Genomic DNA, 17,189 nt, shown 5'->3' on the forward strand with positions numbered 1-17,189 from the left:
GTGTCCAGAGACACTTGTCTTCACCAAAACCTGGATGCTGTGTTGTTGAATGTTTAGTGTCGTTGCTGAAGATCACAGCTGACCGGCACCCTGGCTGCACCCTCCAGAACCTGACAGGAGAAAAGGGAACAAAAAAGGTGTTGATCCCAGCTAGAAGGAAGTAGTTTGAGATAATGCACTGCATTCAGTTATAAAAGCTACTTTAAAAAAATAAAAAAAGCGTGAGGGTGGAAGAGGCAGTCAGTTGCCTCTCTCTTCTTAGCATTCTGCTGCTGAGGTGCTCTGAATGACATCGACCCCAGGGTCCACATTCCTGCCAGCTACATGGCTGGAGGAGGAGATATTGCAGGCACCACTCTTTATTGCCTCCCTTAACTTATTCTTTGACATTAGCACAAGTTCAATCTAATCCTTTTGTAAGCAAGGTGAAAGTGTTTGAAAATTATCTGCTAGGTAGTATATGTGAAATTCTTCTGGTGCAGAAGATGGCCGGAAGAGAAGGTGGCCAAAAGAGAGAGCATGGACTGGAAGGCAGATGTGAAGGTGAAGGACAGGGGAGGTCCGACAAAATGGAGTGAAAATGATTGCTTTGAAGGACTTGGGGTGAGTGAAAATGCTCATGGTGTTAGTAAGGGAATAGAAAAAGAGGAGAAGTCAAAGTCCTTTTCTTAGTTAAATGATTTATGCCATGTAACTTTTGTAGGTAGCTAAATTTCAGTTTAATGCATTGTTGTGAACTAGATATTAAGAAAATGCTGCATTGCTCTTCTAATTCAGGAAAATTCTAGGCAGAGAGAAGATTTTGTTGGTCAGGTTTGTTTTTCATGAAGAACCATTTATACCATCAAACAAAGACCTTCATGCAGTAGCGGTTCACTGGTTTGTTAGTTTCTAACTCTGCTAGCCCTGGTCTTGATTATCTTTGCTCCAGGAATCCATGAGGAATATTAGATGATCTTTTCTGAAAATTGGGAGCAGGATAGAAGGAAGTCCCTTCCATCAGACAACAGCAAGACAGTTCAAGCCCAGAGCTCTGGTACAAACGAATGCAGTCTTATCCATGTCCATGGTGAATGTTACACAAACAAAAGGCAGATGACTGTTGCATGAATCAGTAGGGATGACTTTTATTTTTACTAGCTCAGACTGTCAAGTAAGTTCATATTATTCCATCAGTTCTGGGAGCTTTTGAGATGTTTTGGTAATTTCTGTGTTTATCTAATCTCCTTGTTTGCTCACCGGTGCTTAGCTTTATTTGGAGTGCCAGGCTGGCTGTGATGTGGATTGGAGACAGCAGTGGCAGGGGGCACTGGCTGATGGCACAGGCCTGCTGTTAGCAGGGTTGGGTGTGTGGGGAAGCTATTGCGATGTCAGTGCTTCGGAGTACTACTGCTTTTAGTTAATCCTTCTTTTCAAAAGGGAAATACCTAATAAGTTAGTAGATGGCTTGAGAATAGGCAACAGCTGGGTATAAAGATGTCTATTTGAAGCTGACCATCATTGCTATGAGACTTTGTTAAAACAGTTGTACAGTGTAGTGGTTGGCACTCTGTCCTTCCACTTGCAACACAATGGATTCTGTTCAACAGGAACTATTTTAATTGGTTTCTACTCTGTGTCATGTTAAAACTCTGCTGCTAGATGTAGAAACCAGTGACACATGTTTTGTTTGGTCCTGAAAACGTACACTTTATTCTGCTTTGGTCATTCAAATTCATTTTACCTGATTGTCAGATGAAAAAATACTGCGTCTGGCAGCACTTCAGCAGCAAGGCAGCTTCCTGCGGCCCAGGACTATAAAGTGTATAATTTGTCTAGGGGGGGCTCTGCATTACAGAAATGAGAATTCCTTCTCTGACAGCATTCGTTACTTAGCACACAGCAGCGTGGCTGTCAGAAACAGCTGGCACCGTGGCAGGGATGGGAGACAGTGCTGGCTCAGTGCACCCGCTCCTGCGAGGACCGAGGATGGGTTTCGCAGCTGGAGCAGGCAGCACAGTGCTCCGGGAGCCCTGGACTCTGGTGGTGGGCGCTGCCGGTGAGCGGTGGGTGGAAAACATCTCTGCCACGATCGCCCGGCTCCGCTTTCCCGGAGCGCCCAGTTGTGCTGAACGCGTGCCCGTGGCAGGGAGCCGTGTGTGTGTTGGGCTGGAAGCCAGGTCTTCGTCAAGGTTAGGTGTGCCGTCTGTCGGGGGGAGAAGGCAGGCAAACAAGTGGGAGAGTATTTCTTTGGTGGTAAGCCTTAAGTTCGTAATTCTCTTCAGTGTGATAGCTGGTTAGAAAATAACCAGTAGTCATGACTTCTGTTAATTAACTACTAAGAGTTAAATAACTGTTGTTGGAAAAACTAGTCTGTGTTTATTTGGCACGTCTTTCTCCAGAAAAGGCTGGTGCTAGTTGGTACATGCTCGATTTCTGTGCATGTCTACAGTGTGGTTTTATGTTTTTTCTCTGTATTGATTTTCATGATTCATTGAACATGATCTAAGCAAAAAGCATACTTAAATGACACTGGAGACAGCTGTCTGTTAAAGTGGGACATTCATGTATGCTGAAATGGCGCCAGGTTTTTTTCCATTACTTTATCAAGTAACACACACCAGTAATATTTTTTGTTTAATTTCCTTCTCTAGGTCACTGGTATGTCACCTTTGTTTTATTTAAAGAGCTATGGTAAATTCTTACTCTAAACTTTCGTATTGGTTTTGCTCCTGTTATTTTTCTGATAATCCTTTTTGAGGTTATTTTGAAGTTGAAAGGGCTTTACATTGTGTTTGGGAGTCTGTATGAGGGACTTGTTTTTTCTCCCAGTAGAGCTGTTTTGGAAGGTACATGTGGGAAACTTGGATAAAAGCAGAAACATAAAGCTCTGGAAGCTGATGTGTAGCTTTTTCCAGTTTTAATCTGTCTCTCTTCTTTGTATGGCAAGCTGAAGTTCCAGATGTTGTTTTGGCTTGGAGATAGTGAATAGGGGAAAAATAAGCATTCTTAATGTTAACACAGTCAGACTGGCTGGTTCTGTACTGACAGGAAAATGGAGAGATAAAACCTCTGTTAATGGTGCATGTGCTGCCTAAGTAGCCAATAAAACAATGCTGTCTTCACTGGAAATAAGTCCCAGATTGGCAAGGACCAGTGCCAACTGCAAGAGGAGACAGCTGCACAGGCTGAAAAGTATTAAAGTAAAACTAAACATTAACTTGGATAGCAGTGGTGTTTTGTTCGGGTGTGCAAATGCCCCCCTTTTTTCATTTAAAAATTAATTATTAGCCCCCTTTCTTCCCCCCTCCCAGCACACACCTTAGAGTCCTGCTTGCTTACTCGCAGTAGCTGACTGTGGATGTTGGGTGGGGGTGCAAAGCTGGGCTGAAGGGATGTGGGTAAAACACACTTTCAGGGTCAGGTGGCTTTATGGCTCTGAACTACATCAGAGTTTTGTCTTGGAGCACCACTGTGGTCTTTGAAGCTCATCCCCCTGATCAGCTCCATTTATTGCGACTTGCAGAGCAGTTTGGGCATGCATATGCTGGATTCCTTCTGGAGGAAACTAAGCTGCAAGCTCTGTTTCTGGTGTGTACCAAATGTGCTCCATCCCAAAACGTGGGCATAAAGGTCTCGGCCTCTTCTGGACGGCTTTGAGACACATGTGGTAGCAGCAACTTCCAGTACAGGGACCAGGCTAAATCCACTCTGAAGTAAAACGGCTGAAATGCTTTTTAGAAGTATATATGGTGGCCAGGAATGCAATTTCCTGTAGTAGTTTATAGGTTATATGTATAATAGTATAACCACTTTCCATGTTCTGTTATATTAAATATATAGATATGCTGTGTCCTGTGTGTCTTCCTGACCTGTTCCTCCTGTCATGCTTATTTCTAAAATGTATGAGCAGTTTATTTTTAAATGATTGCTGCAGTTCTGCTTATTTCCGCCTTAATATTTTTTTTTTCTTTTTCCATTGTTGAGACTAGGAAATAGCAGTTTCTGGTCAGTGGCCTGCTTCCCCCATTGCCTGTCCCTTCTGGTGTGGCATAGTTGTCCTTCAGGGTTTTTTGACCTTGGTGAGCAGTTCTTGTAAGAATGCTCCATTCACTTGCCTTGTTTAATACTGTAAAGCTAAAAGTTAATAGTGCTGACGCTGACTCATCTAAGTTACAGAGGAGCCAAGCTGTTACAGCTCTTCTGGTATCTGAAGTCTTGTCTGTTTGCTGCTTGGAATTGGGATAAACTTGTCCACATCGCAATTTGTGTAACTTATTGAAACAAGGGTTTGGCTTTGTGTTTTGGGTGGGTGGGAGGGAACTGGTGCACGTTGGTGTAACAGAGTAGGAGATACTTGGAGCATGTACAGTCTTAGCCAGTTGGACGTGCATGTTAACATAGGCTAGGATTGTAATGATTTAACCCTTTTTGCCTTGTTTTTGCCACAGAGGTGGGCGTACGTGCCTGGAGCTGGCTGGCTGACCAGCTGTGGTTGTGTAAGCATTGCCTGACGCCCCAGAAACACCATCCTTAGGAATTCTACAGGACTAGGCTGTAGAAAAAGCTTCAGAATAAACAGGCTGTTGCATATGTTTGCTGGAGGAAGATACAGAAAGAAAATCTGAGTGTAGGAGACTCCTGCTGCCTACCTTTGTGCTGCTCTGCATTCCTTCGCTCAGCTGCCCGCAGGCAGCAGTGGGGTGTCTTGCTCATGTGGTTCATGATTCAAGCCAAGCCCAGATGTTTTCATGCCCAGTCTGGCCTATTTTCTGAGAATAATTTTGGATGTCTCAGTCCATTTTATTGTGGTTTTCTTAGCGTCTAGTCCAGCTGAAGCTAAGGTGATTCCTGGCCTAATTGAATGCTCATAGGCAGACATGGCAGCTACTGTTTTATCTCTGCAACCATATTCCTGCTAACTTTGGAGTGCTCAGAATTAGATCCACACTGGTGAGAACTTGAGGTTGTTTTTTGTTGCTGTTTTTCTCTGAGTGGAAAGTTTTGCAGCATGAAACTCAGAAGAGCCTATCTTTTGGCCAGGAGATAGGTGAAAACTTGACAGATTCCTGTGGAGGTAGATCTGGCCGTGCTGACCGATCTGGCTTTCCATTTCCACTGAGCAGCAATAAGGACATGGAAACCTCTTCATACTGACTGTTGGACCTCTTCATCAGTATTATCATCTGTGCCGACAGGTTGATGACAATAGCTACCCAGGGCATCCAAAATTCGGTTCCTTGTGCCTTTGGCCAATGCTCTTTGCCCCTTTTGTACGAACAGTTTCCATAAAAGGTTATTTGTGGGAAGTATATTCACTCCTTAACTTGTGCATTCTCATCTCAGAGGAGAATGGCTTTATGCCAAATGCTTCCTGACACTGAAAAAAAAGTGGTGTGGTCACCTACTCTGTATGAACAAGCGCTTTCTCTTCTTGTATCCTATTCAGAATGGTCTCTTACTCCATCACTTCCCATTAGTGAAGATAGCTCTTGACCCAAAGCATATTTGGGCGCTTCCTTTTCAAAAGCAGTTGGTGAAGGTTATCTTGTTGTCTTCAGTCTGTTACATTAACAGTCATGGCTGGATGCTCTCTGTGGAGATGTTGAACCTTGGAAATCTCCAGTGAATGGATGTCATAAGCTCACTTTAATCGAGAGAGTATGGCTTTGTTTCTATGTGATCATAGGTGAGTTACTCTTAGGCAGTCCTTCATTGGGAGATCCAAAGCTAGACTTGTCTGTAAAGAGAATTTTAGCTTGCATTTTACTTCACATTTGCAGTTTGCAGCTAGGAGTATGTGCGAGGTCAGCTGCAGTAATTTAGCTGTTAAATAGTAATTTGATTGCTTTTGGCATCTGTAGCAGCAATTGAAACAAAAGTCTGGGTAAATATATGGAACAGTTTTTTGAAGATACACAAGTACAGTCAGGTTTGGCAAGGCCACATGAGATGCGTGAATTTGAAAGCTTACAGCTAAACAGGTGGAAAGGGACCACTTATAACAGCTCTGGAAAAAAGTGTCAGAGCTGTATATATTTTGAGTAAATTTGACCTAGGGAGAGGTAACAAGATGCTCGATTATTACACTGAGGGTTGTGTAGTATGGCAATAATGAACATCCCTGTGACTATGAAAGGGTAATTCCATTACCAGGAGGGACACAGATGTTTGTCTGTGGGATCAAGATAGACATGGCTAAAACGGCAACTAAGGAACGTCAGGACAGAGTAAATTGGAAAGAAAGATCTCAAGCTGTTTTAGCACACAGGTTTGAACTTTAGCTGGATTAGTGTTGGAAGGTGAGGCTGCCACAGGTAAGATGTGAGTGGAACAGAGACCTGTGGTGGAGGTTGTGGAGCCTTATGAAGCCTCAGGTGAAAAAGGAGGACAGCTTGCAGGATGCATTGAGGGAGTTGGAGCAGAGTAAGGGGAAAGGATCATGGCGGAAGGTGAGAACAGAGGGTAAAGCTGTGGTATGAACAGCAGCACAAGTAACTTGGAGGTTAATGTCGCTGGTGTGGGGGGGACGGACAGAAATATCATTGGAGAGTTCTAGGATGGAGAAGAACCCAACTGTTCCTTACCTTACTAGCTCCTTAAACTCAGCTTTGAGTTACGTTCATCTGAGTGATGACTGACCTTCTGATGTTATGTTTCTAGATTTAATGAGGTTCTCTACGCCTCTGTGCAGTAGCATCCAATTTGCGTAATGTCAGTGGAAGAAGAAAGGTTGCAGACCACCATGGCTGTAATATAACTCGGTTTTGTCTGTACTGTGTGTTTAAGAACAGAATAACATGGCTCTGGCCTGTCCAAACAGGCAAGACCAAATTGTGGAACAATATTGTTAAAATTCTGTGGTGGTGTAATACAATCTCTGAAGAATTTTACTTTCTTATGCAGCAGGGTGTTTCCTTCTTTTCTGGATTGCTAACTGCATTCAGCTTTTTGGACTCCAAAGTAATAGTTAATGAAAGAATCTGAGGAGATGAAAGGCTGTTCAGCGACACGTGCCTATGGAGTGTTAGGAACTTCTGTTCTCAGTCTGATTTGTTCTAAAAATATTTTGTTAATTTGTATTTGGCTTCCTTCGGCTCACTGATGTTTGGGAGCAGTTAAGCTTTAAGTGGCATGCAAAATGAATACCTGACTTTTTTGTGTCCCTTAACCTTTCCTACTTTGTAGCAACCCATCACTCCTGAAGAACGCTGTCCGAAGCCCAGCGTAGTCTGTGAGCAGTGAGCCGGAGGTGTAAAGCCTGGCTCTCCCGGAGTCCCCCTCGCCGTCGAGCAGTGCCCACGCGTGGTAGGGCTGCAGCCCGCAGCGGCGTGCATGCTTCCTCTGCACGTCTCGCTCTCCTGTCCTGCTCGCCCTTGTAGACTCGATGGCTTTATTGTACGGAACGGCTGTGTGTTTACGGTGTTGTGCTGCAGTTGTATTATTCTGCCAATGCAATGAAATGGATTAAAAAATATTTTTAGCTAATTTTTATCAAAATACACGAGTTGCATTCTGGTTAGGATGCTTGGGCTAAGGGGTTTAAGTAGGGTATTCTTGTGGTAACGACCCTGTGAAAATAACTGTAGAGGTTCAGATTTGCCCAGGCAGGCAAAATCCCACTGGGATTACTGATGTGCAAATGAGGGTCCTCACTGGTGGTGAAATACCCACACAGATAAGGAGTCACCAGTGAGGGAGCTTCCAGCAGCTCCTCCAATTCACTTACTGGCCTGATAACATCAGAGGCTGAAAATAAAAAGCATTTGCACCTCTTAAGGTCCCTGCATATGTGAAAACACAGAACTAGACTCTAGTGAGACACTGCTTAATTAATACACTTGTAGGAACTAGACTGTATTTTTATCTTTCAGCAGGGCTTGCCAGAGTGAGAGATGGTCTTTAAATGCTGTTCACATCATATAATGAGACCCTAGCTTCTCTACTAAAGGAAAAAAACCCAAAACCCACAAAAACAACCCAAGGCAAAGAAATGAGTATTTGAAATTTGTGTAAAGAAAAAAGAGGGGAAAACCAGAAAAAAATTGAACATTTTGAGGAAAAATTAGGACTGTTGTTGATGAGACTGAAGCTAAAGATTTGTTTTCAGAAATGTTTGTTTTGTGTTAGCTGAAGTGTTCCACGAGAAACTTTTAACAGGCAATCTATGTAATATTTAAATGGTTAATAAAAAGCATTTAAAAATCCTGATCTTGGATTAATAGTAATTGATCTCATTTAGACCGTAACTTCAATGGTCGCAGCTTTTTAAGATTATAATGCAGTTCTCTGGAAGAGTTAAACCGTAGGACAGGGCCGTGTGGGGATATTCGGTATCTCAGTAGTGTACGCAAGCCGTGACACAACCTTGGACTTCCCTGGGGCTTGACATAGGTGCAGCGGTTTTGATACCTGGTTTCAGTCCAATGTGATGAGGTAACGTATTTGACCATCTGGTGAAATTGCAGTGCAGAGAGATCTTCTGCAATCCTGTCTTGCAGGCTTCCTTCTGAAACTTTCCCGAGGTTGACAGGGGTGTTTAGGTTTTCAAGAGCAAAGTATTATTTGGGGACACACCAGCAGTTTCTCTTAAGTGGTCTCACGCAATGGCAAGGACCAGCCTGCCGGGAGGGCTCTTTGCTGAGCCACGCCTGTATCAGGAGGGAGAGCTGGCAATTGCTTGATGAAAGGGAAGTGAAAGTGAGTAATAAAAATGGGAGCTTTGTTTTAGGCTAAAAACAAAACAAAAAACCCTAGAGGAATGTTCTTTACTTGGCAGATTGTTAGGATTTTTCTCTAAAAAGTGTATTTTATTTGGAGAGCTAGGGGGGCGATTGTTAAGACGCTGCTGTCTGTCTTGCTAATTCTCTTGTAGTGACTGAAGGTGTGTTTTCACTGTGATTTTTTTGTTTGTTTGTTGTTTGGTGTTTTGTTTGTGTGCCTTGTGTTCTGTTGTTTTTTTTTTTTTTAAACCAACCTAACATTTTGCTGCCACTGAAGGGATGCCTGTCTGAGATCAGCTGTGTTCCCACCACCTCTCCTGCACTAGCACTGGCAACGTTGCACTGCCGGGCTGAGCCTCGCACGTTTCGTCACAGTGAAGACTGAACAGTGTGTGGCCTGATCTGTGGCCTGATCCGGCTTACCCCACGGCCTTGCGATCGCCGCGGCCAAGGGGAGGGGTGAGAGCCTGCTTAGAGTGACGGCAGTGAGCTGAGGATTTGGTTGGACAGCCAGTTTTGGCACTGCTGTGTCTTAGATTGGTCCAAACTGGTTGTGAAACCATACCCGAATAAAACTTGACTCTGATCCTGTGTCAGACTATATGCCCTTTCTGTGCAGATATGAATTAAGCTCAGCGTTTCTGCCTATACTTCTTGTTTTCGTCACCTGTCAAGATGGACGCGCCCAGGATGTGATATAAGCAGTATTTGGTAGGCAATTTTGAAACGCCTGCGAGCTGCGAAAGTGTGTTCTTCCCTGAACTCCTTCATCGCATACTGCCCAGATAAAATCTTTAATAAATAAAGGATTGCTAGCTGGATGAAAGCAGGCCAACTCTCAAAGAGGTAGACTTTGAGTAAGTTAAAAGTAAGTAGCTGTTGCTGTGTGCATTTTGGGTTTGTGTGGTTATTTTCTTTTTCCTAAAGAATGCAGAAGCAGCATTTACAGGCAAGTTCTGATGACTTGTCAGTTGAAAGTATTTGTGTTTGGGTCTTATTCACAGCTGGTGGATAAATCCAGGTTTTCCGTTTAGGTTAGAGGGAGTTCTTATCTTCATCGGAAGTTCTGCGCTGAGATCTGACAGCAGATACTGGCTTCTGAGAGAATAATTCTAGGGGGAAAAGTGTCTTGCAGCAGGATTTGAAAGGGTATTTTGCTTGCCTCTTATGCCCAAGGCCCCAGCACAAATTAAGGCACCAGCTGTTAATGGCAGTTGTCTCCACTTTCTGTGGGCACTTGGCATGGCCTTAGCAAAGTGAGCGGTACCTGAGGTTGTCTACAACTCAGAATTGTTTCTAATAGGGGAAAATGTCCAAGAAACTTTGTTGCAGCTGTGCAATGGAGCCTTTTTCATGGCAATTACAGAATGCGGTGTTCCCCTCTGGTAGGAACTGTCTGTGTGCCATGTAATAATACCTGTGTAGCAATAAAATGTATGTAGTATAATAAAGTAACGTCTTTGTTTATATATGAAATCTGTGAGAAGCCACAACAATTCATGTATATCTAACAGTGTCTTGAACTGATACCTACTCAATGCCTCAGGCGCATATATTGTAAGATGAAGCTACTGCACGCTTGACTGTTCACTTGACTGTCTCATGAAACTGCTTGCAAATGCGTATCTGTTAATTTGCCCGTATAAACGAAACCATGTGTAGTTGGTTCTTTGCACGTGTGGAATTGCATACCTTACTTTCAAGATGCTCACAGCGATGACACGATCAGTGAACCACATGCAGTAACTTAGTGAATGAGCATTTTTAAGGGATGTTGCTGTGTGCAGGCTCTGCAGAGGAAAGCTGTTCCATGGTGCAATGTTAATCCTTGATAGCTGCCTCCTGGTGAATTTATTTACCCTGCAAGGCAATAAATGATATGGAAAGATAAGCATGTGGCTTCAAAGGCACCAGGAAGTTGCAATATATATTGGGGTTTTTGGATCAATTTGAAAATGTCTGTGCTTACTTCATCATTTGAGTAAGCCATCCACCGTCGGGTTGCCAAAGACACCCGTATTGATGCAGTACCTACACACAACCTGAACCTGGGCTTTCTAATGACAAGCCTCTTCTTCTGTCTCCTTCAACCACACAGAGAAGTTCTGCTGCCCACATACAAGGTCGTGAGTCCACCTGCTCACCAGCTGACCTGCCTGGGGAAGCTAGCATTATTTTTGGCCTCTTCTGTGCCCCTTGTGTGTCCTGGGCCTTCAGCTGCTCTGCGTGTTCTCCGGGGATTGCCCCTGTTCCAGGCACAAGAGAGCCCTGCCTTCCCCTCCGTTAAAGGAGAGACTGTATGTGTGGGACTCGTGCCCTCCCCATCCCGCTCAGGAAGGGGCTAGTGCTGGTTCACTTCTTTGCCTAGGTAAGACGTTTGTTCTCTCTTGGATAAGTGGTTGTGTTGTCCCTCTGTGTCATCATGTGTCTGTGCCCCCACCTCGACATTGTGGATGTTATTTGTTGTCCCGTGCTGTGCTGTTGCTGCAGTTGGTGTGTCAGCTGGAGCCTTTGGGTGACAGCATAGGCAAGAAATGGATTCTTACTTGTGTATGCTAGGAGGCAGACCGAAGAGGATGTTATTTCTGTAAGTGATGCTCGTGCTTTGTTACCTCTTCCTTTTCTTCTAAGAACCTAGGGAGTGGCTCTTCATGAGCATATTCAGAGCTATTAGCCTCATAAGGAGTAACATTCATGACATTTTACATTGCATAGGTTCTTTTCCTCCTGATGGTTTTTATTCTTATTCAGCAGTGTCGTGATTTTGCTTTGTATATGAGGAGTATAGGAGAACCAGTATCTTGCACACTTCGTTCTCTCTGGTTTTGTGGTCATTTGAATCTGAGACATTAAGCCTTTCAAGGTGGCAGTCATTAGCAAATTTTCTTGAGCTGAAGTGTATTGATGTGTGTCTTGTGCACTTTCAGGTGGATGCCAAATGGAGTTTGTGGCTGGCTTCCATCTTGTTGAATTCTGGTGACAAAGTTTAGACTTAAAGGAATACCCAAGGCTGCTGTTCTCTGACACTAGGAATGCCTTTGTATGTGTTGTTCTGAGGTTAGTTAGTTTGTGTGAGTTTCAATTTAAAAAAAAAAGCAAGCTGTGAACTATTGCTTTTAAATGCACATCTTTCCTTCTAAAAACACAGCTGTTGATGAATTTAGCTTGCGTATGGCTATTGTGGATGGTAGAATTACAATCCAGTATTATGGATGTTTTCTTTTGATACAAATCTGGTGAGGTACATGCAAAATATGTACAGCCCTTGGGCTCTTGGCGGGTTGCCACCAGGACTGTCAGTGATAGTGTGGGTGCTTCTGATCTCATCAGAAAAGTCTGCACTCCTCTAATGGTTTGTGTTCCCATGTCTGTGTCATATTGAGATGAAATGTAATCTTAAAGTTCTTCACTAATTGGACTTGCTCTTTAGTCTAGCGCAGTCTTTGCTGTGTATCAGGGTGGTGGCATCAGAGACTAAAGGCAGTTTCCCAACAGCCTGTGCTGCTGTCGGTGTGGTGTTTCATGTCATCTTAACTCTGGCTTCTTCTCTCCCCTGCGGCTTGTTGCAGCAGCGATCTCGACAGTCCCAGCTATGGATCCGAGGTCTCCCTCACCCCCCATGCTGCTGTCAGGCCATAAAGGAATGATTTGCCAGGAGACTAAGAGTTTTCTTAGGAAGAAAAGAGAAAGCAATTTATATTTGCTGTGAAAGTAGAAAAGGTATTGGGGTTTTCAGGATAGATTCTTTAAAGTGTTGGAACTTTATGAATACAAACTGTAAGAATTCTGTCACTTCTTTTATCTAAAACAATTAGGTGTGCATCTTTATGTTAATTTGGGTATCCTAACCAAGTAATATCTCTGCCATATGATATGCTTATTATTGTTCATTTAGGTTTCTGAAAACAGTTCGTTTGATTCCTTCTTTGGAATCCAAAGCTGGCTTCAGAGTAGATACCGGCCTGCTCTGGAGCTAGGTTCCCTTCGTCATCTGCACTTCCCAGCAGGTTTGTTTGGAAATCTGTTAGCTGCCGCTTGAAAAGAGACTTTTCCATCGTGGCCTATAGCAAGTTTCAGGTCTTCTGATTATAGGCTTTTGCAGGAAAAAGTTAAAAGCAAATGGTCATCTTTTCACTGTAGATGGATGAAATTCACAGGCACTGTATGGGGTCTCCAGCTCCGGCATACAGCGTCCAACGCGGGCGCGTAAGAAGCGTGGCGTGGAGTGCTTACAGCCCAGGTGCTGGTGTTCTCCATCCCCTCCAGTGGCTCCTGCGGCTGTGGCAGTTCTGTGGGACACGTTGAAGAGTTGCAGTCGAGCAATAGTAAAGATTGGTGTGTCTAGAAAGGAAAACAAATCTTGTGCGCTACTTGCTGGTTGCTTTCTAGTTCCTTTTTTCTTTATCTGGATTAAATCCCAGTCCTCCCCTTTGGAAAAAGTTCTTGTGAATTTGAACACCAGATAGTAACTGGATATCTCATGGGTCTCTAGATCCATAGCAACTTGCTATGGAGTTTTATTAAAGAATGTTTTGTTCTTTACATTAAACGTCATTTTCTTTCTCTAAACAAGTAGTAAGTGGAAGAGACACGCTTGCTGGTGTCACTAGAACCAGATTTTGGTTCTTAGATATGCGTATTATTAATTGCTTTAAAAAGTCATTTTTTAAGCGATGGAAACAGGACTTTTAAACTCATCCCCTGCTGTGTCTGCAGTTTGCAACTGGGATAACCTGAAAGTGAAACAGCAAAAGCCAGGCTGCAGTGTTGTGTGTGGTTTTGTGCCTTCACTTAAAAGGGTACTGTGGGAATGCAGATGACTGTAAAACCCAGAGCACCGTTTCGGAGCCGCAGGACGCTGCAGCTCCATCCCCACCGCAGCACCTGCGGTGGCTCTGAGTGGGCCCGGTGCCTGGTGGGACCCCTGGGGTGGGGCTTCCCCCCCGGCCCCGCGTCCCACAGCTGCCTTGCAAGCGGCGTGCTCTCCAGGCTTATTTTTAACTGCTGATTTAACAGGCGCGCGGCAGATACGGCATACCCTGAGCAAAACGGCAACCAGCAAGGGATCGTGACACCTCTTCCGAGGCTCTGGCAGGATTTCAGCTGTCTAAACAGTGCGTCGGCCGGTGCTGGGTGATGGTGTGGGCTGAGAGCAGACCTCGCCTGATCCCACCTGAAATGTTCTCTTGTCTTAGAGCAGGGATTAAGGACTTGACATGGTTTTAATATAGTGAAGATTTTTTTGTCAGTTTTTAGAGTGGAACCACTTGCTCTCAAATAATTTTTGAAGGAAGATCGGTGTTTTGCAAAGGTCAGAGGCTCCCTCCCAACTCCTTCCCTCCTCCAGTCTCCCAACCCCAGCAGACCCAGTTGAGGTGGTGTAACTGGGCTGTGCCATGCTGAGGGCTGTGCAGGCAGCTTGCCAAAAGCCCGAGAGCTGTTCTGAGTCTGCACATACATGGCACAGGATTTTAATTGGCGATAAGTACACACAGGGTGGGGTTTTTATAGGCAGTTTTAAGTATGCACAGCACTTCTCAGCAAAACCAGACAAAATATTCTTTGAGGCTTTTGGGAAAATGAATGTCTACAGGAACAAAGTTTCATAGAAGCCCGATTTAAATTCGTAGTGTTTGGCTTTTTTCTTTGAGAGGACCATGCATGCTGTGAAATGCATAAAGTCTGTTAATAGTCTGATTTTGTTGTTCTTTGCATTTATAATAAGAAAAATCTATTAATAAATGTAACCCTACCAAAGAGGCTTGCACAAGATTTGCTTGCTAACGCAGGGCTGAATGTGGGTCATTCAGCAGGCCTTTCTATAGGCACTGGGCTAGCCGTTTCTGGCCTGCAGGACCAGGATCCGGACCGGAGCAGCCCCTGACCCGGCTCCTGCCTGTCCCTGCCGGCGCTCGCCCGCTGAGTCCCCGCAGGTGGGTTCACTTCGGTGTGCGCACCTCACCTCTCCTGCAGCGGTGAAGCAGGGGAAGGATGCCAGCCTTTTTTGCGTTGGGCACTTAAATGCATTTAACAAAATTTGGTGTAATCTTGGGTGCATTACTCAATGAAGTCATCCTTGGGCTGTGTTGAAGAGGAACCTCGAACAGTGTTTTGGATGAGGGATCAAGAATGACTGTTACCGTGGTTTCGTGGATTTTTTTCCTTATTTCATCCCTATGGTGAGGACTGGTAAAAATACTCATGCTTGTTGATGAATCGCTGTCTGTCTCAACCCGTGCTGGCTTTGTCCTGAAGCGCATATGTGGGCTGGGGATGTGGGGGCATGTGGAATCAGAGGACGGGGAGCTGATTTTAGCACCCCGAGTGTGTTACAACTCCCCTTCTTCAGATGGGAAGTAGTCACCGCAGGCCAGCTCCCGTGGGAGGGAGGCTGCCTCTTTGAGGGGGTGCAGTCTGGATTTCCTTCCTCCTCCTCCTCCCCCCCCCCCCCCGAGAAATACAGGGCAGGGGTGCGCTCGTGTGTGTATATATACTTTTTTTTTTTTAGGGAATTGAAATAAACTGTTTGAAAATAAAACAAATAGGTGCATGCAACTTGCAGTTTTCCTGGTTTCTGTACTGTGGTCTGCTTCCTGTGTCTTAAATTCCTTCACTCTAGCCAGCTCACCTTGTGTTCAGCCTCATTTCCTGGCAGAACTGAACTGAGCTCGTTTCAGGTTCCTCTCCTGCTCTTCCTGCCTCAGCCAGGTTTGACAGGAGGAAGAGCTGAGTCGGCCAAGGGTGGGGGGACTTGCGGGTGGTGGATGGCTGGGAGCAGGGAAGGACCCCGCTGAGGGGAGGCTGCAGCGTGTGCGGGTCTCTGAGCAAACCTGCGGCGTCGGAGCCGGTGCGACGGCTCCCTGCCAGCACCAAACAACCGTTGTCGCTTTTTTAATCGGGCATGGAGGATGCAACCGTGAATTGCAGATCTGTAGGAAACCTGGCAACTGCTCTGGGTGTCGACAGCATGCTACCCGCTCTATGTTGTTAAATTTCTTTCTGTCTCTTGTGAAGCCCTGTTTCCCTGGGCTCAGTGTCCCTGCTGTCTGAGGGGCTCTGGGGGGGGACCGGCTGCCTGTCCCTGCCAGGCTCGCCTGAGCGCTCCCCTCTGCCCAGCAGCCTCCAGGGCGGCTGGCTCGCCCAGCTCCGCTGCGGCTGCGGGCCGGCATCATTAAAACCAATGTTTTCTGCCTCTGCTCTTTGAACCATTGGTGTGTTGAAAGAAAGAGGGCATGTCTCATGAGCCACCTTTGTCTAGACTTGCAGAGTTACTGGGGTGTAATGCTGAGGAAAATGCTGGTGTAAGCTGTTCAGCCAAAGGAAGCATGTGTGGTGGCTGGGTGGCTGAGGAGGACGGTATCGCTCTCGTGTCCTGCAGCCACCCCCCCTTTGGAGCGACGGACCCCTGTGAGCTGATCCAGAGCATTAAGCGACTAATTGTTCCCTGAGATAGCTTTCTTCTGCGTTAAACTTCCTATATGGGATTGCTCAACGATCATGCTATGTATGACTTTATTTCATCGTGTTTCCAGCATAGCTGTTGGAAGTTAAATATTAGCACTTATTAAGAATGCATTGGTGTATCAAGAACAAGGAAGGCAAAGTTACTTGGTGAGTGAACGTCTGAAAGTGAGAGTTTCACTCCTGGAGGTTAGGTGGTGAGCGCTACCTGATCCTTTCTGTAAGGACGAAAACTCTGAATACTTGGGTTCAGAAACATTTAATCATCTTAACTGATGATGAAGCAATTAGTGACATGTTTCTCATACTCTGCAAAACAAATTCATGTCAGGAAATAAATACAGAAGTAAATGGCTTGGCTTTTGTCACCAAGTGCTTAAGTGGCCTGCTAATGATTTGAAAAGGTAGTAACAGAAGATATGTGGAAGAAAAATGGCAATATCGCATTTATTTTCAAGGATTATCTGCTTCACTAGAATTAAATCTGAAAAATGAAGACAAATACTTACACATAAGAAGAATGGTAATGACTCACTGCCTTGGTCAAGGAGAGTAACTTTGTTTTGCACATACAACTTGGTGCTGCTTTTGTCTGAAATTTTATGGCATATGATTAGGCCAGAGAGTCTCTGTAGGAACCAAGTAGCACAGGACAGACGAGGCCTTCTGAGTCATCCAGCCCTGCTTGTTGGGTTAAATCCCAATGAAGGTTGATTGTAGTCAATCTCTATTCCTTGGTAATAGTGATAGCTTAAATGCTTAGTGATCGCTTAAATTAGTTTCTTAAACTGCAGAAAAGTTCCGTTCAGAAACGTGTTAAATAAATCTTATTTCATAATAAAAAGCGGAGCTTTTATTTTCTTGTAAGACCAAGTATCCTGGAAAAGATTAGAAATGCGCAAGAGAATTCACTCCTTGATTTACTGTTTTAGAGGGAGCATGTGGCTCTACTGATACGCTGGAAACAGCCTGAGTTTTCACACAAGATGTAGTTACCTGTCTTCAACATCAGGGAAATTAAGCTTG

At 44.7% G+C, this 17,189-nt stretch overlaps 1 protein-coding gene across 2 annotated transcripts in view; it reads left to right on the forward strand.

Annotated features, from left to right (window-relative positions):
• ACVR1 (activin A receptor type 1) overlaps positions 1-17,189 on the forward strand; it is a 72,776-nt gene that overhangs the window by 15,984 nt on the left and 39,603 nt on the right. The window lies entirely within an intron of this gene.

The sequence above is a fragment of the Ciconia boyciana genome, chromosome 10 (genome assembly GCF_034638445.1).
Source record: "Ciconia boyciana chromosome 10, ASM3463844v1, whole genome shotgun sequence".
NCBI classification, from domain to species: domain Eukaryota; kingdom Metazoa; phylum Chordata; class Aves; order Ciconiiformes; family Ciconiidae; genus Ciconia; species Ciconia boyciana.